Source organism: Tamandua tetradactyla, chromosome 9 (genome assembly GCF_023851605.1).
Source record: "Tamandua tetradactyla isolate mTamTet1 chromosome 9, mTamTet1.pri, whole genome shotgun sequence".
Lineage (NCBI taxonomy): Eukaryota > Metazoa > Chordata > Mammalia > Pilosa > Myrmecophagidae > Tamandua > Tamandua tetradactyla.
The window spans coordinates 95,893,375-95,919,464 of NC_135335.1; the positions used below are offsets into that span (position 1 = coordinate 95,893,375).

The following is a 26,090-nucleotide window of genomic DNA, read 5'->3' on the forward strand; positions in this document are numbered from 1 at the left end:
ATCATAGCAATTTGGGGGGACCACGGTGGCTCAGTGGCAGAGTTCTCGCCTACCATGCTGGAGATCCTGGTTTGATTCCCAGTGCCTGCCCATGTAAGAATATATATGTATATATATATCATAGCAATTTACCACACTACGAATTGAAACTTAACTTTTCTGATTTTCCCTAACTCAGTTGTACAAATTCTTGCCTTTCCCACATCCCATCCATTTACAGATATTATTGAATTTACCTTAAAAACAATGTCCTGAATTCCACCATGGCTTAGCACTGCAGCTCTATCAACCACGTCCCTGCCACCATCATTTCCCCTTGTGCGACAGTCATATTATCATGATGGTGCTCCCTACCTCCACCTTGGACTTGTTCACCTAAGCTGTTCTACAGAAACTAGAGAGATGCAAACTAAATGTCACAGGTTTCCCGATGGGAAGGTTTCAGAAGCAGAGGCCAGTTACTGTCAATAAGTTACACTCACGTGAGGACTGAACTAGAAGTTAGTTAGATGGGAAGAGAGATGGCTATGTCCGAATACTCATTCTGCCGGTGGACATTCAGACGTAGCATGACTCTAGAGCCAATGCCTCTTGTGGTAGCTTCCTGATCCCCAGATCACAGCTAAGGTATAAAAATAATAAAAGCACTATTGTGGGGCAGTGCAATGGTGGCTCAGTGGCAGAATTCTCACCTGGCATGCCAGAGACCCGGGTTTGCTTCCCAGAGCCTGCCGTTACAAAAATTAGGACTATTGTGACAGTAGCTTTCTGATTCTTAAGATTCCTGATGACATAGAAATAACAGTTTCTTTCTTAGGCCAATTCTCTGGGACTGTTGTAGAAATCATTCTCTGAAGCTCAGTCTAAAGCCTATTATCCCAACATTTACAGTGACCAGTAACCTCTTAAATTAAATTCTTTTAAGAAAATAATTAAGTATTTTCTGTTATCTGACTCTGAACTCCATTTGATACGCCCCATCTAAAGTATCCAATCCACTGCAGCCAGAGTGATACTTCCAGAATTTAAGTCAAATCACGTCATTCTCTTGCTCAAATCTTCAAAATATTTTCCATCTCACATTCAGTCCCCATCTCACTTACCATACTTAGAAAAATTTCACCTAGAATAAATTTCAATGCCTTAGATTATTCACTATGGCTTATATGATGTGATCTCCCACTGACATTCTGAACATATTTCTAACCCCTCGTCCCTACCCTTGATCACTCTCTGCAGGTATGCTCCCCTCCTTAATGATCCTTGAGCATCCAGCCATTCTCCTTCATAAGAATGCTAGCCTGAAGACTCTTTCAGAAAGGGCTCACTCCCAGATTCTGCATGGTTTGATCTTACACTTCTTTCAAGTCCTTCTTAGATGGCACCTTATCAGAGAGGCTCTATTCTACCATCCTCTTTAAAACATGAATACCACCTAATTTACATTCTATCTCTCTTACCCTGCATCTACTTTGTTGCACTTATCACCAGCTCATTTTATGTAATCATTTGTTCATTTCTTTATTTTCTCCATCACCCCTATCAGGTTTTAAGCTCCATATTAACAGCTTCATCTGTTTTGGTCACTGACACGTCTTAACACGTAGAACAGTGTGCAGCACATAGTAAACACTCAATAAATTGAATGCATAACACTTCTTTAAAAATTCACAACTACAACTTCACAGGATCAATCATTTTAGAGTGTAGAGGGGACTAAAAGATTATTCACATATCCTAAGTATTTTCAGTGGGGAAACTGACACTCAGCAAAGTAAAAATTCATTTTAGAAGAGAACCTGAGGGGGAAAACCCCACAGAGTGTCTCTTTCTCTGACTTGCATCTCTTTTGCATCTCAAATCCGTCCCTCTGTTCCCTTACCAAGTTTCAGCAAGCCCTATCTTCTTCATTAATGTTCTGAGATAAAATCTCACCTTATCTCAGAGATTCCGTTCTTGTTTAATGTCTTCACCCCAACTCTCATGGAAATTCAAGACCTTGACTCTTTTCTATGTCACCGTGTTTCTGGTGCCCAAAACTTCAATATTCATCTCCTCAGAGTCTGTGTTACCCACCGTTTCTCTTCCATCCCCATCCCTCTCTCATTTATGTCCTCTATGGTTTCTTTGCTAGTCACCACATATATATAAGTAATATAAATAATGTTGGCCTTTTTTTCTGAAAATGAAACAAGAAAAAGAACCACTTAACTAAATCATTAAAAATATTTCAAAAGCCATTCCTGAAAGCCCTGTATCAGAAACTGTGTATATGGTTCCATCCTCATAAGAACAAATATTGCAATTTTCATCTAGTAATTCTTCATAAGGGATGGGACAGGGCAGGAGGACTAGAAAATCCATTTTATTGCTGAATATCCAAAATAATCAGAATTAACACCACTGTATAACCTACAAAAAACATTCCAAATAATAATTTTTAACATAAATATATATGATAAATATTTATTATAGGTAAATATAAAAGTTAAAAGTCCCAGGATTTCTTTTTTTTTCTTATCCCTTAGCAGTCAGTCATAAATTCAAGCTTACATGCTTTAGCCATTCCATGTTCTACTACATCGATTTGGAGTTCTCTGGAAGTAGAAAACACTGCCCTTCAGCATTTTATTCCACATAGCTAATAGAGGTAAACGAAGTCTTAATATTTAAATAATAATTTCAAGAAATTGATGCGATTATTCTGATAATTCTCAGTCTTTTAAATCCTGTTTTACGGCACTTCGGTGATTAGCTTCTGGGACCACTATGACAAAAAATGCCGCATTAATAGATACACATATATACACACTCTTTATTCTGTCTTGGGATAATTCTACTGCTGAGTGAAAAATTCACTTATTTTTTACCAAATTCTTCTTTTAGGGCAGGGCCCTAATACGTGACTTTCCAGGACAATGTCTAACATTTTCTAATCATTAGCAATCTTAATACATATTTGTTAAGAAATGAACAAGAAAATTTCTGTTATATTAAGAGTGTTTACAAAAAAGTTTCTGACATAAAAAAAGCTAAATAAAAACTGACAACCTTTTTAAAAATTAAACATATTTGTGAATGAAGACATAGCTTTCACCCAGAATTATACTTTCAATGATTTACGCCTTTAAATAGATGCCATGAATTGTAGTATAAAAAGATGAAAACATATTATTTCAAGTTATAGCTGCTTATTTTGATATCATATTGCTTTTAGATACGCTCATTTTAAAATCTCAAATAGTCCAACAGAAGGGCCATAAAGCATGTGGATGTGGATGTAATATTTTGACATTGCCTCACAAAAGAACACTGTTCATTCACAGTACAGTAAATAGCAAGGTAAGAAATTTCATTGTTAAAGGACATTCATTTTCATATTACATTCTTCTTAACAATAAAGCCTATTTCTGGCAATTATCTTACTGTATTTTTAGTTTTCAGTTTTTGACTATACAGTTTATCACTATGAGGATGACTGATCAATTTTATCAAGAAATCACAATAAGCATTATTTTTTAGTTTGGTGGGGAAATTTTTTTAATGACTATTTTTCTATTCTGTGTAATCACAAAAATTGTGTGTCTATTTTTAAAAAGTAATCTTATTTATTATTCACAAGAAGCTAAGAGGAATAAAGGCATTCATTTTATAGTAGAAGAGAGTCATATCCTATAATTAATCATATATATATATTGACATATGATTTGCCCTCTCTTAGACAAATTTTTGCCAGGATTTTCATGACAACACAAGATTATCCTAAACCCTTCAAGAGAAATTCATGAATGAGGCATTGGTTAAAAGAAGAAGATTCATCTCCAAATTTTGCATCTGAGCTCCAGCTAACGAAGGAATTGTTCTATAAATAACACCTTTAGTGAAATCTATCACAGTTCCCCAAAGGACTCCAAAGGCGTCATTAAATCTGACTTCTCCATTATCTTCAGCAGCAGCACATTCACTCTTTAATGTTTGAGGATTATTCCCCATCTTTCAAACTCCAAAGGTATAATACAATTCTTGACACTTTTTAGCTAAAAAAAGTAGGGCAAATGAACTCAATTGACATAGCAATCAACAGATTTAATGGCATTCTTTTCAACTAGTATTTGAAATATTTATTTGCAATGCAGGGATTACAATGTTGAAATATTTATTTATAACTTTGTACCTCCAAACTTATGGTGTTCATAATATCATTTTATAGTTCATATTAAATATTTCTGTATGTAATTATAACCAAATAAAAGCCTTCAAATCTGTTCCTTGAAAAAAAACAAAATATTTCTATAACAAAGATAGCTCATTGAATTTTATTTTCTATTGAAAATGTCATACCCGAAACAGTCTCATTTATCAGCTCTTTGCCTTAAAGGGGTAATTAAAGGTAAGAGCTTGTCATGACACTCAGCCAGACTTGAAAGTCTAAAAAGTTTCTATATTTTCTTCATATACTCAAAAATAAGCATTTATCTTATAGAATTGAAATCTCAGGAGGGTCATGATGACTAATTGAAAATTTTTGTAGGCCAACCAACAGAATTAGTACTTATGATAGCAGTTTAAGAGAGGTGAATGTTGGTTCAATACAAGGAAAAAGATATTCCTTCGATATAATATATGTGAAAAATGGGAAACACAGGGCATACAGTCTCTTAATAACAGAAGGAAAACATATGTGGGTAACAATTTAAGACCTTAAAGGAAGACCAGATAAGATAAAAATGATGAAATTAATCACAACCAAAGAATATTCCTAGAAATACATCTTTGTGTGGCAAGAGTGAAATGTTCAGTTGCATTGTATTTGTCATCACAAGTTTTCCCACTTAAATAAAATCCTTGCTGAACCCTGACATGTAAGCTAAGGATGAAATGTCTGGTACCAGGTCACTGGCACATTCTTGATTTTAACTTTCCCTCCCCTGTTTGATTGACAGTGCTTCATAAAACTATGCCCAGGAGAACCCAGAGAGGGCACAAAGAAGGACTAAACAGCAGTTGTTGTTATTTATTATCATTAACAGACAGGCCTATTGAAATATGGAATAGGTAACCTCATGAAATTGTGAACAATATGGGTAATAAATATATTTCAGTGATGTTTTAAAAGAGACTCCCAAGTTAGAAGGAAGATTGAACTGGAAAACCATCAAGTTCAGTTCTAATATTTTGTTTCCCATGAATGTGATAAAATGTAATACTTAAGGCTGTTATTAGTCAAATGTAATATCTTGCTCACAGCCTTTGAACTTAACGGAATTCCTCCTATAAGCTTATTTCCATTCAGACTGGATTTGAGAGTAAAGGCCTCAACCCAGGGTTGTGAAATTCTGCTTTATCCTGCAGAGACAGCTTCTAATAGATCTTAAATTCTGGTTAACCCAATAAACAAAAGCTATTCCATACCACTTAGCAGGACTCACTATAGCCCAATCCACCCAAATGGGGATTCAGAACAATTCTTAAGGAAACCTGTAGGAAGATATGAAGTCCAGTAATAACAGGCAAGGAGTTCTTCCATTGTCCATGAATAATAAGTTTATGTGACATTTTGCAAAGGCAAATTCGATCTATTACTCTAATTATATTTAACCTTCATATGTTTTATGTGCATGAACATCTTATCCATCCTTGACATTTATTCTTTTTCTGTGTCTCATGGAATCTCAAGGGTGGAGTGGGACTTGGGCATAAAATGTATATAGGAGAATTCTCTTTAATAAAAAATCAAAACAAAATATATTTTTACATTTCTATAGCCATTTTGATGAGGTTCTCCAAAATGTCCCTAAGGCAAACACCCACATCAAAACACTGCTTTGGAGTCAACCTGCCCACAGTAACCAGCCTTTGAAATCTTGCAAAATCCACCTTTGTTATTTAAGATACTCTGAAATTCACAGTTTTTTCTTACAGAGACAATGGAAAATTTTAGAAACATACCTATATCCATACAATTAATATTTTTAGTTGACTCAGATTTTTGATTTCTTCTTGTTCTTCTCCTATTTTCAGCAGTTCAATACTGTAAGCAATATTATCTTTAATTGTTGAAAAATAGACTGACTGCTCTAAAAATACAAGCAATCAATCTTCTGTGCTTTTGCTGAAACCCTAACTTATATCTATCCTTCATTTGTTTATTAATACATTTCCAAGAAAGTCTTGTTCTCTGGATCTCAGTGTATAAAGTGGGAATGTTTATTAATATCTCAACTTTTATCAAATTAAAATGAGTATGACAAGGGCATTGTTTGTTTTCTACAACTCAATGCTTTTTTCTAATTCCTTCATTATATTGTTCTCAATATTTATTGTTCTATATCTCACCATGAATAATACATAAACTTCTATAGAACCTTTGTTTACCGCAGGCTCAAATCTCTTAAGTGACATTGTATGCTACATTATTCATTCCTTACTCTCCTGGCTTCCTTCCTCCAACTCCATCCCTATTTAATAAAATATCAGATATTAGAGATCAAAGACCCCAAATCACGCAACCATTTTGACTGTCTCCTCCCTGTAATTTCCCCTTATGTTTTTTCCCTTTTATATTCCTGCTCTCATGCATTATTGTTAATCTTTATATAACATCATGGTTATAATCAACAAATATTTATCACCCACCCAAACTTTTTCCTGCATTACCAACAGACAGATTTCACTTTGGGAAAGCCCATTTATACCTCAAACATCACATATATAAAGCTGAACTCACCTGGCCCAAGAAAAGTAGTTATACTCTTGGCTCCTCTGTTTATATTGATTTAACATTTTTTCTCACACCCAGGTTTACAGCCCTAAGCTTATCTATGCCACCATTTTTTATTTTCTCTCACACCCAGTCAGTCACACACAGTCCCACTGATTCTTTTGCAATACCTCTCATATCTGTCTGTCTTTCTATTCTAATTGCTTTGTCACTGGCTTTCTTCAAAATCTAAATTACGTCTGGACTACTGCAATGACTCCTAACTGTCTTCTCTTCCTGTTTCATTACAGCTTCATTCTGGGGTTGTTTGTACTTTAATGTTTTCATTTGAATATCATGCCAATAACTATTTATAAATTCCATTAATCAAATATACTGGATCACATATTAAGCACTTTGTATATCCTGAGTCTTGTGCTAAAGAACTGGGGATTCAGAGATAAATGGCAAACCACCCCTTAAGGAGCTCAACTGGACTGTATGTAGAAAAATACTACATAAGTGCTACAAATGCCAGAGGATTTCGAAGGCTCTGTGGGAGCAGAGAAAAATGACATTTAATGCAAACTTGAGAAAAGAAGTAGGTCAGAGTATGTCTCCCATTCTTTTATTCTGTTGTTGTTAAATAGCTGAATTATTTATATGCAATCATGAGTCAAAATTATTTGATTATTAGATCAGTAATATACATCATGCTGTAATACAAATGACCTAATTAATTTGTATTAAGTGCTCTTTTTCACATTTCCTTCACATTGCTTTTATGAAACAATAGAAAGTACACACTTTTTCTCTTCCAGTTTTCATCTCAACTACAAAGTGAAATAAAATCATAAAAAAAAAAAAAAAAACTACCTTCAGATTTACCTGCAACTTCAATTTCCTAATTGAGGCTATTTTGACCCTAATGTCCCCATATTACTCATAAGCTTTCTCTCTACCTACTCCTAACTTGCATCTTTATTGATACTTAATTTTTCCATCCCTGTCGACTTGGATTGCCTCTGCCACTGACCTAACACTCCGCTTCCCAAAGCTTCCCAACCTCCGATGTCATTGAGAATTTATAATCTTTCTACCAAATCCCAATTAAGGAAGAAATACTAAATCTCTCCAAAATTCTCCCTCCGATGTCATCTGGTTTTCACTCCTGGGATTTGGCAACTCTTTTGTCATTTTTATTCCTACTTTCCTTTTTTTTTTCTTATTCTGTTTGCTTCAATATAATATGCATTGATCCCAAACCCAGAATACTACAAGAAAAAGAACTGGGGTTTGTATGCCTTTGATTTTAAGCCACTTTTTTTAGTGCCACTGATTTTTTTCTACCTATTCTACATAACTCAGCTGCCATCTCAGAATAAGAAAGGTTTTAGTCTACCACATACTTCTTCAAACTGCTTGAATTGCTTTATCATCATCATTGGTAAAGGAATAAAGGGGTTTTCATGAATTCTTATTATTTGTTAATATGTTAATTCCTTAGTGGTATACTGAAATTTTATGATTTTATTTTTATCTGCAAAGTAGGGGAAGAAAGTGAAGAAGAAGAAAGAAAACCTTTACTTTAATATAATTTCTAAAACTTAGCACATGTAATTTTTCTGGGAGAAAAAATAACATTGGTTGTAATGTTTAATTATAGTACTTTGACTTATAAATTGATTCTTTGCAATATCATGCAGTCACTGAGAGCACAGATCCTCAAGTCAGACTGCTATCTCCATCAATTACTAGATACGTGACCTTGTGCAAGTTTCTTAACCTTCTTATGCCTTGAGTCCCTTATTAGTAAAATGGGGATAATAATAATGCATATTGTGCAGGGTTGTTATGCGGCTGAGTTGATAGACATAAAGCAGCACCTAGTAAGTACTACATGACTTCATGCTCTGATTCCGGTTTTTGGGTCCCCACATGTTCAATGCTCATTTATTAAATATAAGTATAATGATTATATTTACTGTGCTTCGTATGTACAAATTAAGAAGTGGGACACCAGAAAATTCTAATTTTCAGAAGGACTGTCTGAAGTTGAGGAAAGCATGTCCTATTGCAATAGGAGCTGAGGAATACTGGCCCAGCGTTTAAAGCTGGGCTCAGAATAATAACTACAAACCCTATCGTCAGGCTAAGACATAATTGAGAACTATTTTAGGCTTTCTTTCTAGAAGATAGAAAGGCGATTGAGCGACTCACCTTTAAATCATGCCCCAATATTTTTGTATTCTATCCTTTGGAAAAATTAAGCAGGATACAATATTTCATCATGATAACATTGATTATCCTTTCCTGATTTTCCTGGTATTCGTATAAATTTTTTTTCCAGAGACAAAATATCAAATGTCTACCAGGAGACCATTTCCAAAGTTATGCTGTTTCAGTGACTGCTTAAATGAAAGATCAAGTAATAAATATAAATAATAAATATATTAAATGTCAAAGTAATAAAAGTAAAAATGTTTTGGAAATAACTCCATAAATAACAGGCATTCTGAAAAAGAATGTTCTACAGTTAAGATAAACAGGAAGCTGTTAGGGTTATTTCCTCTGCTTGGAGTAAAAGGAATATGCTAAATTACTTAAATCATTTTAGCAAAAATTTGTTGGGTTTATAATCATGATAATCATGTTACAGAAAACAATACTATATTTCATTGTTTTAGCAAATTTATTGAGGCATAACTGCCTACAATTTTCAAATGGTCATATTTCACAGCAAAATACTGTGAATACGCATTCATAGGTATGGTGGACACAAAATATTTTCTCCAAACAGGGATATATTTGAAAATGAAAGGAGGCCTTGAAATTAATGAAAATTTACTAATTTTTAAAATATTTATATACTGAACAATGAATTGGTTTTAGTATCTTATAGAACTAAAAAGATTTCTATCTAAAATTATGTACAAAATAAAACTATTTCTAATGAATAAAAAGTATATATAAATAAGGAAAAAATGTAAAAGCTTTTCTAACATTTAAAAATGAAGTAGAATAATAATTCTGGATGCATATTCATAAACTTTCTGTGCAGTTTCTGTATCTGAGTCTCATATCTTATCCAGTATTAATCTGAAAACTGTTTTTTAATGGTCATGTTGTTTTAATATCTTTCCATATTGTCTGCAAAGGTTCATTTTATGGCTAAAAATCATGACATTATTGACATTTTGCAATTACTCTTCTTTTTAGACCACAATGTTTTTAATTAAGAAAAAAAACTCTTTAAACATGCTAAGGTATCTGATAAGCTCAGAATGAATTCTGTAAATACAGGTAATTCTAAGTATATCATATTAAAATGTGGAACTTTTTCAGCCCAAATATTTTTTAAGGTCCTACCTTTCTGCCTCTACTCAGAAGATCTTTCTTCAGTCAATATTTATATAAGAAAAACATGTCAAGTCAGTCATCTATTCGAGATTCTTTTAATTAGTTCATTAAATTCTTATATTGAAAATTTTCAGGTTTTTCATTTTCAGTCTATTCTCTCTTTCAAAATATAATTTTATCCAATTAAATATAGGATTCCCATCCAAAGTTATTCACATAAATAAAGATATGTCAAAGCTTTTCATCTCTGATCATATAATTTGTTTGTTTAATCTTTGAAGTTATAGGAAATTTAATGTGCTCTTAATTGGAAGAGCAAAAAAAAAAAAACACTGTTCATTGAAAGCTTCTAAAACTGGTTTTTGGCATGTGGATTGTTTAATGATTTGATTAAAATATCCAAGTGATTAAGAACAACATGCAAACAAAACGTAGAGAACTTGTAATTACCAAGAAATTCAATGCAATGGGACACTTAGTGTCTTAGTTTGACAGGTCTGCTATACCAAACACCACAGACCAGTTGGCTTAAACGACAAAAATGTATTGTCTCACAGTTTTAGAGGCTAGAAGAATGAAATCAAGGTGTTGGTCGGCCACGTTCTGGTGGTGGCTTGCCAGCATTCATTACTGAACCTCTGCCTCCATCATACGGCCACGTGTCTCCTTCTGTCTCCAGCACTGTCTTTTCTTTCTCTCTCTAGATTTCCATTCCATTAAAGGACTCTAGTCATACCGGATTAGGACTTATCCTCATTCAGCTTTATCTCATCTTAATATGCTCGTGACGATCCTATTTACAGATAAGTTCACATTTTCAAGACCAAGGGTGAGGTTTGGGGCATGCCTTTGTGTGGGACATGATTGAATTCACAGGATTTCGGCTGATTTTTAAAGTTATTCTTCAAAGGTTAAAACATTTCTTAAATCATACTGATGAAGAGTAACAAAAAGGGAACGCGTGTATTGCCAAAATGAAATATACTTTTGTCCTTAATAGTGGATTAATAGCACAAATTTTGTGTTTTCATTATTCTCTTCATATATACACATCATATTCTCCTAAACTGTCAAAGTGTGTTTTCTCTATCCTCTTTATCTATCAGCATAGTGATATCAGAGAGTACACCCTGGGAAAGTCTATTTCACACTTACTGAGAGAGAGAAAGAGAGAGAGAACAACAAAAGCTATAAATGAATATCTGGGTGAAAATAACAGCCCCAAAGGTAATTCTTTAAGCTGCATCTTGTCATTTGGAATCTTAAGAATGTAAGAATTGTCAAAAGTGAAGGTCATAAAAGTCTAAAAGAAGAATTGCCACATTTCCTTTCTACAGGTCACCTCAAAATAAAAATAGCTTAATAAATGTAGCAGGAACACTTTTATATAGATCATACTTCACATAAATTTAATGGTTTCACAACCTAAAGCTTGACACTTAGTTTTCCAAATGGGCAAGTAATAAAGGCAACATTAATTTGATTTAAACAAAATATAAAGAGTATGTGATTGAACATTTAAAATGGAACTTGAAAAAATAAAACTTGAAGAAAGAAAGAGTATTTTACTGTACTACAATACAGTTTCACTCATAGATTTATATGAATACATTTCAGCTTTTAAACAATCCCTTAATCAACCTAGAGTAAACAATTTAAAATTTATCATACCTACATTATTATATATTTTATGTTGTGCATATGCCACTAAAGATGGAATCCCAATCACTTCCCTTATATGTTGAACAATATGTTGAAAGTAGCTTGATTTTGACCTGAATTGTTTCCTTATATAAGATTTACATCAGAATTCTATGTAGAAGCATAATTTCCCCATACCCTGAACCCCCCTTAACTATCTACAATCTCAAAATTAGAAGAATCCAAATTATTTCTGCAAAAATTCTCATTACATTTCACATCAATTGAAAAGCAAAATTTTGAGAATATAAATTTATTCAACCATTTTTAAGTGAACTTTCAACTATTTAATGAACATCCATCATGTTATAGAAACTTCTTTTTAATATGACTTACAAAACGCTCTCTCTAATCTTCCCAACAATCCCGCAAGATAGAAATTTTGATCTCCATTTGGCAGATAAAAAAAAAATTGAATTCTAGGAAAGAGCAAAATAACAAAGACTGAATAGTTCTAATGTAGCTAAGATTGGATTTTAACTCAGGTCCCTCTGCCTTCAAAAAGACCAAGCCCTTTAAATTAATTATTTAATTCATCTTCCTGTTTTTTATGAGTTTTGTTCCAATTTCTACTTAGGTTATTTAATATCAATTTGGTACGAGGTATTTTTCCAACTATATCCATGAGTTAGAACATCTCTTTGGTTAGTAGAATAGAACCTGGGCAAAAACTATTGATTTCACCACTAACAATCTTTATCCTCAGATCCAATCACATAGTTGCTTATTTGACATATAGTAAACTGTAATTGACATAAAGTAATTGATCATTTATTCAAAGCTTTAAAATTGGATTAATTTAACAAAATACCATTTCAATGGCTAATCTTTTCATATAAAAAGAAATTTAAATGAAAATCATTGTTGGTACTAATTCAGATGCCTAAAAATGCAGCTCACATCTAATATAAGTAATTTGAACAAGGAAATTAAGTGGAGAAGAATCCAAAGCAAGCTTTTACTTCCAACTCCAAATGCCTGTACTACTAAAAGCATTGCATCCACATAGAAGAGTAAATATTAATTTTCTTGGCTTTTTTAAGATCGGACTCTTAAAATTACAATTAATTCTGTTCTGACTACACATTCCTTTATGCAGGTTCCATTTTATATGAGCAAATACGCTCAGTATTAGCTTCACTCTTTATAAAGGATCATCTTCCACAGACAATCTGATTTCAAAATAAGTTTTCCATAATTGTCAGTAGTAAGGAACATGAGATGATAAAAAGGAATGATCTCAAGTAAACAAGGGACAGGTGGCAGCCTGAGTTACATCTGTTATTAAGCTATATCAGAGGGGAAGGGGGAAAAAAAACAGTAGGAGAGAAACATAAAGAGATTTAGAAGGCACACTAGATCTACAAATTTGTATTAAGAGCTTGCTTGTTTTCTCTACCCTGTAAACTAAAAATGTCTTTATAAAATAGCCCAGAAAAATTATTTTGTCAGAGGAATTTTCTGTGTGTTGTGGTCAAATGAAAGTGAAATGAAATCCATCATGGGAAAACAATATGACAGAAGAGGCAATGAAAAGGTAAATTAAATTCAAACTGTCAAAATCATCAATAAACTCATGAGTCATGATACACAAAGTGGCATTTCCTCCCTTGATTACTCTTACTGTTTGCTACATTCCCTGATGCTCTGGTTAGGGAATTTCAAATTCTTTATGGATTCTTTTTTTTTTTTAATCTGCAGAAACCAGTGGGAGCAGTGAAAGGAGAAGTGTCACTCTTAAGCTGACAACATTTCTTTCCCATTGAATTGCAGGCTCTACTCACTCTGTAGCCTTGGGCAGCCCTCGTGAAAACTCTAATTCACCCAAAACAAATGATAACTTCTATAGAATACATTTGTATATAAAATGATGCCTGTTCTATCACTAGGCAATAGTTTAATGGAGAAGATTGTTTCTTTGAATAATAATTTCTTGCATGCACAGAAATCTACTTATTTTGAGGTTGTTAAAGAATTGCAAAAATAATAAGTAAGCATCTTATATACTGAGATTACTCTCTGGTTTAGGGTTTATCTTAATTGGACATGATTTAAATCCTTCAGAAAAAATTACTTTGAAGAATATCCTCATTTTGGCAACATAATAAAACTTAATTGCATACGGTAGTTTAATGAGTTGTGAACAAGCCACAGAATTGAATGCTGCTATTTCATTGTGATTCTATTAAATTGAATAGTTTTCTCATAACAGGTCGATATTAGTCTTTCTCCAACAAAACCAAGTATTTATTCCATCGTCCTTACAACAGAATAATTGAATTTTTCTAATCCCTCCTCATCAAATACTCTATTAGAACTGAAGAACATAATGCTTCCTGGATTTTTCTGTACGCTTGACATCTTTTTATTTGAGGGCTATAACTGTTTGTCTCCTTTTTAGCAGTGAAATAGGCCTAGTAAGCTTAATTTGGGGTAGATAATTTCATTGTAAATAATAATACTCTCTTCCTTGTTATCATTCTCCCACATTTTTAAAGTCTAAAAATTGATACTTTCAACTACTCAAAGCATTCTGCTACTGAGCCCATCAGCTTTACGAATACATTATTTTTCTATTTAAATCATACAATGAAGTCACAATTATATTTCCATATATATTAAATTAGAAGATTAAATTTTTCATTAAGTGTTTAATAACCTTTTATCAAAGAGCAACTTCAGCATTATAAATGAGAATCCAAACTGCCTAATGGGCAAAATTCAAATAAAACATAAGGTAGAGAATGACATTCATTTTTTCCTAAAGGGAAAAGAAAAGGAAAATAAGAATAAAAGGAGACGGCGAATACCAAGGCAAAACTAAAATAAAGACCCCCTTGACTATAAGTTCTGTGTATGAATGGAATTGTCCCATCACAATGGATTTCTCTTAGATTAGACATTCGGGACTCTAGGATGGGATATTACCTTCAAGTGAAAATACCCAAGCAAACACTGGTGTGGTTTCTTGTGCAACAAATAATTGTTTTACAGAACAGAAAGTCTTTGAACAAGGACAAATAAATATTGGGGTGAGACATATGCATGTGGTAAAAATGTCAGTAAAAAGGTCAATCCATTACCCTTATTTTTATTTTCACTCTGCCACTGGTTGAAGACTAAGAAACAAATTAAGACTGCCTACCAGAAGAATAGTATTGCTGAAGATTTGTCTTCTTAAATATCATAAAACTTTAAGATTTAATAATATTATTCCTAATACGGAAGGAAATTTCAATCACCTTTGAAATTATATGTAGTGCAAAAACATTAAGACAAAGCAAGTTAATTGTTTCAAAATGGAATTAAGAGATCTCCATTTAATTGAATGCAACTTACTTACCTGACAGAGAGAATTTTTTTTTTCTTCTCTTTCTCTCTTCTCTTCACTCCTACCTCCCTTCTTTCTCCAAAAATTACTCAACACCAACTATGCACCTGAAAGTCTTCTGGGCTTTGAGAACACAAAGTCAAATAAGGAGTGCCTTTCCACTTTAAGAGAGCAGAGGAAATAGCCAAAAGAAAAAAAGAAAGAAAGAAACAATTGCTTTACAGTGTGACAAGTGTGATAACAATCCACAGGAAGGCAGGATTTGTGGGAGCCGAGAGCAGGTGCCCAATATTGGGGAAAGCAGATACCTCTGAGCTGTTTCAGAGCTAAATGTTGAAACTCAAAGCTAAATCTTAAAATCAACAGAAGTTATGTAGGTACAAAGTTTGAAGGAAACAAACGGCGTTTTGGGGGGGGGGGGGAAGCAACATACGCAGAAACATTGTGCTACAAGAACGTAACTTCTCAAAAGCACCTATTTGGAAAGAGTCCTGTAGGAATTCTGACCAAAGAAGAGTCCACATCTAGCGCCGCATCTGCCAAACAAGAGGGAGAAATTGAGTTCCAATTCTGCACCCACTTAAATGGCCATGTTTATTTTTCTTGGCTTGTTTTAAAACAAACCTGGGGTGCGCGTGGCACCGCGCGAGGTGGAAGCAGGCTGGCGGCCGGTCCCCGAGCGGGTGTGGGTGACAAGGCGGGGTCGCCGCAGCGTGGGCTTTTTGTCAGACGAGGACAATTTTGACTCTAATGATGTGGAGGAGGATGAAGGGCTAGATGACCTGGAGAACGCCGAGAGGGAGGGCCAGAGAATGTGGATAGTCTCCCCTCCGCGGAGCGACCACATGCCAACAAGAAGCGAATCCGTACTCCGTCCATGGCCAAGTGTGAGCCGGCCTTGTGCTGGGTACCCGAGCCCTCCGGGTCATGACGTGCACCAGGGTGATGGTGGAACTGGACGGGAAGACCGATCCCTGGCTCATCGCCATAGAAGAGGTCAAGGCCTGAAAGATCCCCATCATAATTCACCGCTACATGCCAGACCGGAGCTACAAATTCTGGGGGACCGACAAGCTCAGCGTCACAGACTAAACCTGAGGGCATCTTCGTCACCCTGCCCCATCTTCAGCTTCTATTCTGAAATTTTTTTAGCACTTTTTATTGCAAAATATATGCATAAAACTGATACACTTCAAAGTACAGCTTAACAAATATTTATAATGCAAATTTTAAAATACGGTATGGGTTGCACTTCCATAAATTCAGGTGTTTCCTTCTGAAACACTGGAGACGCAGGAGGGACGTCGGTGTGATGAGTCAGTGGTCACAGTCATTTGTTGGATCCTGTTTTCTCTGCTGCAGCTCCTCCCTCTCATTTGGCCCTTCTCCTAGTCTTCAGGGATGTTTGGGCGGTGACTGTTCTGACTTCTTCGTTTTGTGGAGGGGTGTGGACACGGTAAGGTGGAAGGATGCAGCTGACTGGTGTTCTTGGAGGGGCTGGTACCTGTGGGTTTCGGGGTTTGTCTGGCAGGGGAGCCATCTGGAGGTTTTAAGTTTCTGGAAAATAAACTAAGTGAATGAAACTTTTGTAGAGTCTTGGATGGAGCCCTGGCTATCGTTTGGGGTTTTTGAGAGTGGTATTGTTTGGGGTTTAGCGGGCTGTGGTGGTTTGCAGTGTCTGGTTCAAGCTTGCATGGTGATGGTCTCCAGAGTGGCCTCTCGATGCTATTTGGGGTCTCTTAGTCACTGAAACCTCATTTTGTTGCATTTTTTTTCCCCATTTTGATCCATCCCACAGTGCTCATCCCTGGGGAGATGGATGGAGGGTTTGTTTGCAAAGTTGGACTTGGAGAGAGAGGGTTTGGGGGTGACTCTTGGATGTGATTATGTGTAGACTAAGCTTCCTGCTGTGGAGGTGAATTTCATGGAGGCAGGCCTCAGGGTGCAGGGCCTGCTGACTTGGAAGTCTCACGTGTTTGGGAGACTGTTGGAGGTTCCCCAGGTGGGGAAGTTTGGTAGTTCCTTTTTTATTTTTCTTCTTCAGTACTTGAGGGGACTTTGCCAATACATTTTTATTGTCTGCCCGACATACTCTGGAATGTATCAAGGTATTATATTAAGCTACCTCCTTCACTATTCTGGGTTCCTTCTGTTTAGATTGTTTAAATGAACTGGCCAAATAGTTTAACATAGATTGTGTATAACAGAAAATTTAAATTTTGGACAAAATGAATCTTTCTTCCTATGCTCTCACAGGGAGGATGAAGTCTTAAAATACAGACAATGCCATCCTTTAACCTCTGCTCTGATTTCCCTTAGTCCCAACCAGATCAGCTTCATTTATGTCTCTAATTGAAGTCTTGTCTCTTAACCAGTTTCTTTAACAGTTGCTGTGTAGAGTGGTGCTGACTTTTGAAGCTGTATAGCTCTGGCTCTGGGTTTTGGGTATCGCACGGGTACCCAGAATTCTGGGGAAATACCAGGTTGTGCCCATAGAACACAGCATCTCAGAACTTAGAAATAACACTCAAAACACAGGAATGGTGTGATTGCTGTGAGAGCTTACAATCCAGGCCCTAACTTTCCTATAAGTATTTTCTAAATGAGACCGTGCAATATTTGTCCTTTTGTGTCTGTCTTATTTTACTCAACATAATGCCCTCAGGGTTCATTCACTTCGTTGCATGCCTCATGACTTCATTCCTCTCTGTAGCAACACAGTATTCCATCATATGTGAACATCACAGCTCACCCTTCCACTCCTCAATCAATGTATCTACCCTTCAGCCACCTCCATCCATTGCTATCATGAATAATGCTTCCGTAGACATCAGTGTGCAAGTGTCAAAAGAAAAGAAAAAAAAAAAAAAAACAACAACTTGGATTCTGGATTCAGACTTCCTGACCGATTTTTAAAGGCCTGTTCTATTTACCTGCATTTCAATATGACTATGTGTTTAAATATATACCCAGTCTATCTTATTTTCACATGTAAAGTAACAAAAATAATAATGACTATAATACTTAAAGTTTTCAAAAAGGTACTGCCCAAATTATATTATCAGTAACACAGGAAACCAGTATTAGCATCACATGGGAATGGTCTTTCTTTCCACTACACTGTCGTCTATTATTTTTGTTTTTGTATTCGCTATCTCTACCTATTTTTGGTCATCTTATTCATTTTGTAAGTACATTTTGAGAAAATAATATTAGAGACTTTTTTACTTCTTTAAACTACTTTTATGATAATTAGATTTTTTAAAAACTCGAATATGATATTTTAAAAATACTATAAAATTATATATGAGGGCCAAGTATTCTTCTTTAACATATTTAATAAATAAGTATTTGACTTTCTGTTTTAGTTTGTTAAAGCTGTCGGAGTGTAATATACCAGAAATGGAGTGGCTTCTAAAAAAAGAAATTTATTAAGTTGCAAGTTTACAATCCTAAGGCTGTGAAAATGTCCAAACCAAGGCATCCAGACAAAGATTCTTTAACTTCAAAGAAAGAGCCAATGAAGTTTGGGGTTCTTTCTCAATTTGGAGGGCACATGGAACATCTGCTAGCTTTCTCTCCCAGCTTCTTGTTTCATGAAGCTCCCGGGGGGACATTTACCTTCTTCATCAACCAAAAGTCTCTGGCTGTGTGGGCTCTGTCTGTTCTAAAGCTTTTTCCAAAATGGTTCCCTCTTAAAGGGCTCCAGTAAGCAACCCCACCTTGAATGGGTGGAGACACATCTCCATGGAAACCATCTAATCAAAGATTACACCAACAACTGGGTGTGTCACATCTCCATGGAAGCAATAAAAAAGATCCCACCCAACAAAATTAAATGAGTATTTAAAAACTTGGCTTTTCTGAGGTACACAATGGATTCAAATCAGCACACCTTGATAAGCTAGCACTGTATCATGAACACAATCTAATCTTTCTTGGAAGTTTTAGGAAAGTTACAGTGCTGTCATTGAAATTTTCTGATCACCTTGTTTTTTTTTTTTTCTTTTAGGACTACAAAGAACTAAAATTAAAAAAAGGCATCATAAATTGAACTGATAATGATATGGGTCCCAGAATGATCCTCCATTCCTCACCTTCCTTTTCTGCTAATTAAGCACACATAGTTATTGTCAGGATTAAATTCCTTAATATGTGTAAAGCTGTTTAGAAGAATCCCTGGTACAGAGTAAGCACTCATTAAATGATAGCTATTGTTGGTGAAATTGTTATTATCATTATGGATAAATTTTTTAATCAATTATACTTAGTATTCTACTGTCCAAGTTGGTGGGCAAAAGTAAAAAGTTTTAAAAAAATGCCTAGTAAAATTTAAGGTGGGCTCTAAAATTTTAGAAACATTTATGACAACCAAAGAGTTTTTAATAAAACCATTAAGTTCAGTTTTTTTAAAATAGTACATTTAGTAATTCTAATGATTCTATTCATGTGAGAAAGAAAGATACATGTTTTAGAAACTCATGTTGGAAATTCAGAGATATTGATAAGACTGTTAAATGTGGCTGAAAGTCTGTTCGATATGTAAAACCACAAGACTTCTATGAGTTCAGTCTTTGGAATCTTAGGGTATAACATTTCAAGTTAAGCATGACATTTCAGGAATTCATTTTATTAAATCTCAAAATTTTGTTCTGACTATTGATAGTTTACACTGGAAACAAAAGTGTTCATTATAAATTTCTTCAGTAATATAAGAATTATCTAATGTTCACAATTCTTCACTTGTTCTTATAAAATGCAAATATTCATTATTTAAACATTCAGGATATAACTTTATATCTAATGTTTTAATATAACCAAGGCAAACTTAAGATTAACAAATATAAATTTAGATACTTGTTAGGTAGGTAGAACCCCTTCCGCTTTGAAATAACCGACACTCAGCAAGCATTTCAGGGAACTTACCCCAATTATGACTTCCATAAGATTCCTTGCTAAACCAAATCTGCCTCAGCCCCCAGGGCAGTTGCCTGAGGGTCCTTGCATCCCCCTGTGCCGGCTGCATTCCTGTATAACGCTGCTTATCCAGCTTCTACCCTCCGGGAGTTAAAGCCCCCATCAGCTACTATCTTGTGCTAAACTCCCCTTACCGAAAGTCCGCCCTCCCTCCAGCAGTTACAACCTTGCATGACTTCAGCAGTTTTGAACTTTTAAATCCCAGCAATGAAGAGTTGCCAATTCTCAATTTAGCCCCGTGGAAAAACCAACCAATAGTAATCTGTCAACTTCCCACTCCCAAGCTAGACAAGGAAAACCCACCGCCTCCCTTTCCCTACTGCCTACCAAACATCCTATATAAGCAGAATTCCCCTGATGATTGCTGTCAAATAAACCAGGTGAAAGGAACTCTGTGTGTGGGTGCTTGTGCTACCGAACTTTACAATATTTAATTCCAATTAGTAACATTTTGTAAGTAGAGGGCACATCATAATTTATACTGAAAGTTTTAATAGCTGAAGACATTTGCTTATGTCCTCAGCCAGAGATATACCTAATACTTCATTTGATCTAGATTTTTACAAATGGATTGAGGGTCTCGGTAAAAAAAAAAAAAAAGAAAAAAGAAAAACATTTTATATATATATTATATAAAATTATATATATATACATACACACACACACACATTGTATGTATATATATATATACATACACACACACACACACACACACACACATTGCATTGGGGTCAAGTTGAATTGGGGTCAAGAATTTAGCATAGCCTCTTAAGCTACTGTATTTTAACCTACAGAGCATGGCTGGTGAACACAACTTGATAGAAAAACCAAGCAGCCTAAATATTACAATAAAGAAATTTTAAGTATTTACCAAATGGATTACCTAAAATTGAGCCATAAAATATCGGTACAAATTGAAGTCCTGTTACTATTTTTAGTTACCAAAACTTTATTTTATTTTTAATAATTTGTTAACATTTTATCCATATTTCCATCAATTTCATTCTCTCTCTCTCTTCTTTCCTTTACCGCTCCCTCTCTCTCATCTCTCATTCTCTCTCTCCCTCTCTCTTTCCCTCCCTCCCCATTTTCCCCCCTCCCTTTCAAATTTTCCAGGGGAGTATTTTTATTAGGTCTTTACAAACTTACTTATGGCTGCTCTGGGTGTTTCTGCTTGTATTTCTTTCTTACATATTTTCTGAGATTCCATGTCATCTGAAGCATGCAATCTACTGACGCATTCATTTTCTGCCTTATTCCCACGCTTAGCAGGCGTGATAATCAATTATTAAAACACTTTTGCAGCAGTAGTCTTTTCACCAGCATACTGGCTTACTTGTCTGGAGGGAAACTTTAGTGAAGCAAGTAATTAAAACAGAGACATGGCAAGCTATTTTGTAGCTATTGTGGTTTACACAGAGGATATTGATATTAGCAGGACAAATAGCTTTAATACTAGATGTTTAAAGCATAATTTAGATTATTCAATTAACTTTTGGGACTACATCCTATCCACCCTAAATATTAAAATGGGTAATTGAACTAGTTTAAAAATAAACAAATATCCAAACTCCCTTCCCTTTGTTCTTGCTTCATTGTGAAAAAATAAAATTTCCACTGAAATACTAAAACATTAAAAGACAATTTAGGGCTAATTACTTGAGTTGTATTATTTTATTCAGAGTTTTTAATGTTGTTACCTTAAATATACAAGGAAATTTCAAGTGGAGAGACTTTGGGGATTGAAAATTCTTTTGAGTGACCATTTGCTATTCTGACAAGTATCTTCTGTTTTTCCTATCATGCTTACATTTTATACACTTGTTATCAGTGAAGATAAGGATTATGGACAATCTTGCTCACTTCTTGAACCACTATAATTGAGGCGGATGTACTGTTGAAAGGAGAAAAATCTATTTGTGTTATTTTCCATTTTCAACCTCTTCTGTATGTGCACTGATATAACTAGGTAGTCCTGCCTTCTAAAAAGCTCTTTTTGGTACCTGCAACAGTCACGCAGGAATGGCTTAGGAAGTCTGATGCTGATCACATGTCCACCTGCCCCTAGTTGACTCAAGGATAAATCCAGATTAGTAAACCAATTTGGTGCCAGTAATTGGCTTAACATTGGGAATGTGGGAGAGGTTTCAAAAATCCTTCCTGGAAATTAAACACCCAGGGAAGAAGTTGCTTTCCTCTCTTTCTCTGGGTATTATATTATTTGGGGGTGATCGCCGAGTTCTGCAGCTGTCTTGTGACCTGGGACAAGAATGCATGGAGGCCAAAGCAGATGCCTGGAAGATGATGGGCCTAAAAGATGGTGGAAGTGAATCTAAATCCTTGATGACAATTTTGAATCACCAATTAATCAATCCTGTAGCTGCTCTATCTCAGGGTTTCTATTATGAATTATAATGAACATCCTTATTTCACTTATTAATTTTTTACTTATTTTAATTTTTTGCAAGCTATATGGTAGGGGTCACATTTCATTTTTTTTCCATGTGAGTATCCTATTATTACAGCATCATCTGTTGAATTTTTGTTTACTTGTTTTGTTTTGTTTGTTTGTTTGGGAAGTGCTTGGGCCAGGAATTGAACCCAGGTCTCCTGCTTGGCAGGTGAGAATTCTATCACTGAAACTACCCTTGCCTTATTTCATTTGAAGTCACTACGAGTTAGGCATATTTGCATTTTATTTTTACATGTATTTGAGAGCATGCCATGTCCTTCCAGCTTAGATACTGTGTCATTTCATCCAATCAAAACAGACAAACCTGTTGGTTCCTATGCAGTAACTTATCTTCCACTTTCCTCTCTATTCACTTGAAGTTATAATATGAATTGTTACCTTCTACTCAGATAGTCCCTACTGTAGAAATTGTTTTGATAACTAATGAATGCCCACAGATACATAACAAATTCATACTCTTCAAATGGCACTTCCATTTTTTTAATAAAGGACTTAAAATAAGATCTTAAATCACAGGAATGGTATATGTAACCAAAGAATTACAGGAATTGTGAAAGACTTGTGAGAAAGATTTTTCACTGCCCTTTAGTTTTCCCTCCTGATAGCTACATACTTTGTCCATTCCTTGGCTTTAAACCTTCATTCCATCAGGAGTACTTAAAATACTTTAGTGAAGATTAACTTAGATATCCTGCAGTCTATTCATGGCTAGCAATATTAAGATGAAGATTTAGTTGTTTGGAAAATGTTGGTCAATGTTTCTCAGCAGAAATCATGGTCGTGCTGTTGTTTATATGTTTCGATGTGCAAGCGTTGTATTTCAGTCTGTATATAGCCAAAATGGAAGGTGATATAATCTTATTGTTTTTATGCACTTGAATAAATATGTATTTATTCTCTTTTAATGGTGAATACTCTTGCCATACATAAAAGATTGTTGATACAGAATTTCAGAGATTAATAATTGACTCAGTATTTATTCATTTACTCAACAAATATTTCCATGCACCTGTTAATTGTCAGACAATAATTTAGGTGTTGAAGATACAGCATTGAAACTTACCCTCATGTAATGAGGTTGACAGTGATATAGATTTAAAAAATATAATTAAAACATATGACATGTCAAGTGACAATTAGTGCTATCAAGAAAAAAATTAGAAAAAGTAGAATAGGGAGTGCAAGGGTTGCAATTTTAAATAAAGTAATCAGGAAAAACCTCATTGAAATGTGATGCTTTCTGTGCCATGTTGTACAAAATATGTTTTTTTAACAGAAATTCATGCTTGGATGGTTAGTGATGGGGTGCTACTACCTCTAAGAAATTTCTATGTACTTGATAGTCTCTATACATGCAAAGGTCTCTCTTCAAACTTTCCAAAAGAAACTCAAATGCAAAACATATAAAATTAAATCCATCATCTCTCAAATCTATTGCTCGTTTCTCCTCTCCCTATTCTTCCAATTTAGTAAGAGCACCACTATGCATGTATTACAGTTCTGAAATTTGAACATCATTAAGAAAGTCTTCTTCTGACTCAACCCTCTTGCAGGCTAAGGTATTTTCTACTACCAAATCCCACTACTAATAGTGTCTTAGTGTAGACAAGACTGGCTGTGAACTCTCCTTTTTAATGTGTTTCACTTCATGAAATACGACTGTTTTTTCAGAGAACTGAAACCAAGAGAAGAGGGGAAAGATGGTTTTGTTTATTTCTAACAGGAATAGGGCTTTCCAGAAATAGACCTGAAAACTGTTCCTAGAGTGCCATACCATTTTTCCTGCAGAAAAAAGAGAAGAAAAACAACTTTGTTTATTAAAAATATTTAAATGATAGATTGACGATAACATTTAGTCATGAGAACTTCCATTCTGAATACTGTTTTAAAACCATTAAGGAGGTTTCAGAGAAAAATGTAGTTACATTATAAGAGAAGTTTTGGGGATTTATATTTTAAAGACTATTAAGTGAGATTTCAGACTAAAGTGTGTTTATAAGCTTTTTTTAGGACCTGCTTTGTAGTATTATGATTTTTAAGCATTACTTAAGTTTAAGATAAGTAGATGCTCAATAGCACATGTACAATGAGACTAGCTTACAACAGGTCATTAAATGTGATATTCTAATGTGAAAATGCCATTAAAGAAGTAAAAAGAAAAAACATTTGCAACTGATGATGCCAAGAGGGCACATAGGTATTTTTACATTTGGAGCAATTTATGTAACTTTTCCCAATCCCTGAATTAGCCTATCTTCCATGTTCTTGAATCACCCTTGACCTAATCCTTCAACTCCACCACCCTAAAAACAACATGCTAGGCTTTCACTCCTTGATTTTACCTTAAAATATTCTTAATGCTACTAATCATGTTTTTACAAGACTTTGTACCCCACCGCTGCCCCAAAAAATGAACATGCACCACCTTTAAACTATCCTTTTCTTGAATTTACATTTCATTTTGGCATTTTAAGCTGCTTCACTGGCAGTTACTTGCCCTACAACCAAGATACTTAACAAATATTTGTTAGCTTCCTTACACAATCTAAGAGCTGTGGAAGATAAATAAAATTAATAAAAACACTCTTTCTTTCAAGTTTATTATAATCTGGTAGGTGAAATAAACACACATGAAAATAATAGCAACACAAATGATACCTGAGGTAATTATCAGGAGTCAGAGGAAAATAGCATTTCTTCTGGCTGGAATGATCAAGATAGCTTAATAAAGGAGTTTACATTGTGTTGGGCCTTGTGTTTGTATGTAATTTTAATACATCAACATGGGGAATTGGCTGGGCTATTTTGTATTGTAAATACATATAAAGCTAACTTCACAGATTATCAAGTATTAAATTTGCAAAACATTTCATGTTTTTAAATACTTCTTTTACATTGCTTTTTGGATATTTACATATGAAAATACAAAATATAAAATTATAGGCCTAGCATGAACGTATTATAGTGATTATTTATACAATAAATAATTCTCTATTTTGCAAAAGATTTTGATTCCAGTTTTTAAAGGACAAATCCATATACAAGGAAAAACTCATGGAAAATGCAATTAACATAACCTTTTACTTATGATAGCATTTAACTTGAAAACATATTATAAAATGAGCTTTATAAGAATATCTATGATATTGCAAAATTTGTTTCATGAAGTATTTACAAATTTTTTTCTGCTGCTTGAGCTATAGTGTCCTTACATGTTCTTAGAAATAAGAAATAACATATCCCTCCTCTCAACTGAATTCGAGGGGTAAAAAAATGGAAAATTAAAAATTAAGAAAACAATATTGTTGTCTGGATTGATCTTAAATATTAGGGATTATCAAAGTCACTTTTACTAAGGATCAGGCTGGTTGGAAGTTGCATACCTGCCTCTCTGTAGCCCATCTATAGCTCAGGTTATGGTACTAGAATTACTTGAGCATATATACATAACTTGCTGATGAGATTTACAAACATAATGCTCTGTGGTAAGTCATAGTAGAGTTAAATACGCTTTGCCCCTGGAAGGAAGAATTCTTCTCTCATTGGCA

General features: G+C 34.5%; 1 protein-coding gene and 1 pseudogene across 1 annotated transcript in view; one reads left to right on the plus strand and one right to left on the minus strand.

The window, feature by feature from the left end:
• Positions 1-26,090, minus strand: part of HCN1 (hyperpolarization activated cyclic nucleotide gated potassium channel 1) — a 437,825-nt gene that overhangs the window by 298,502 nt on the left and 113,233 nt on the right. The gene's annotated exons all lie outside the window — the stretch shown is intronic.
• Positions 13,263-16,184, plus strand: LOC143646369 (DNA-directed RNA polymerases I, II, and III subunit RPABC2 pseudogene; annotated as a pseudogene).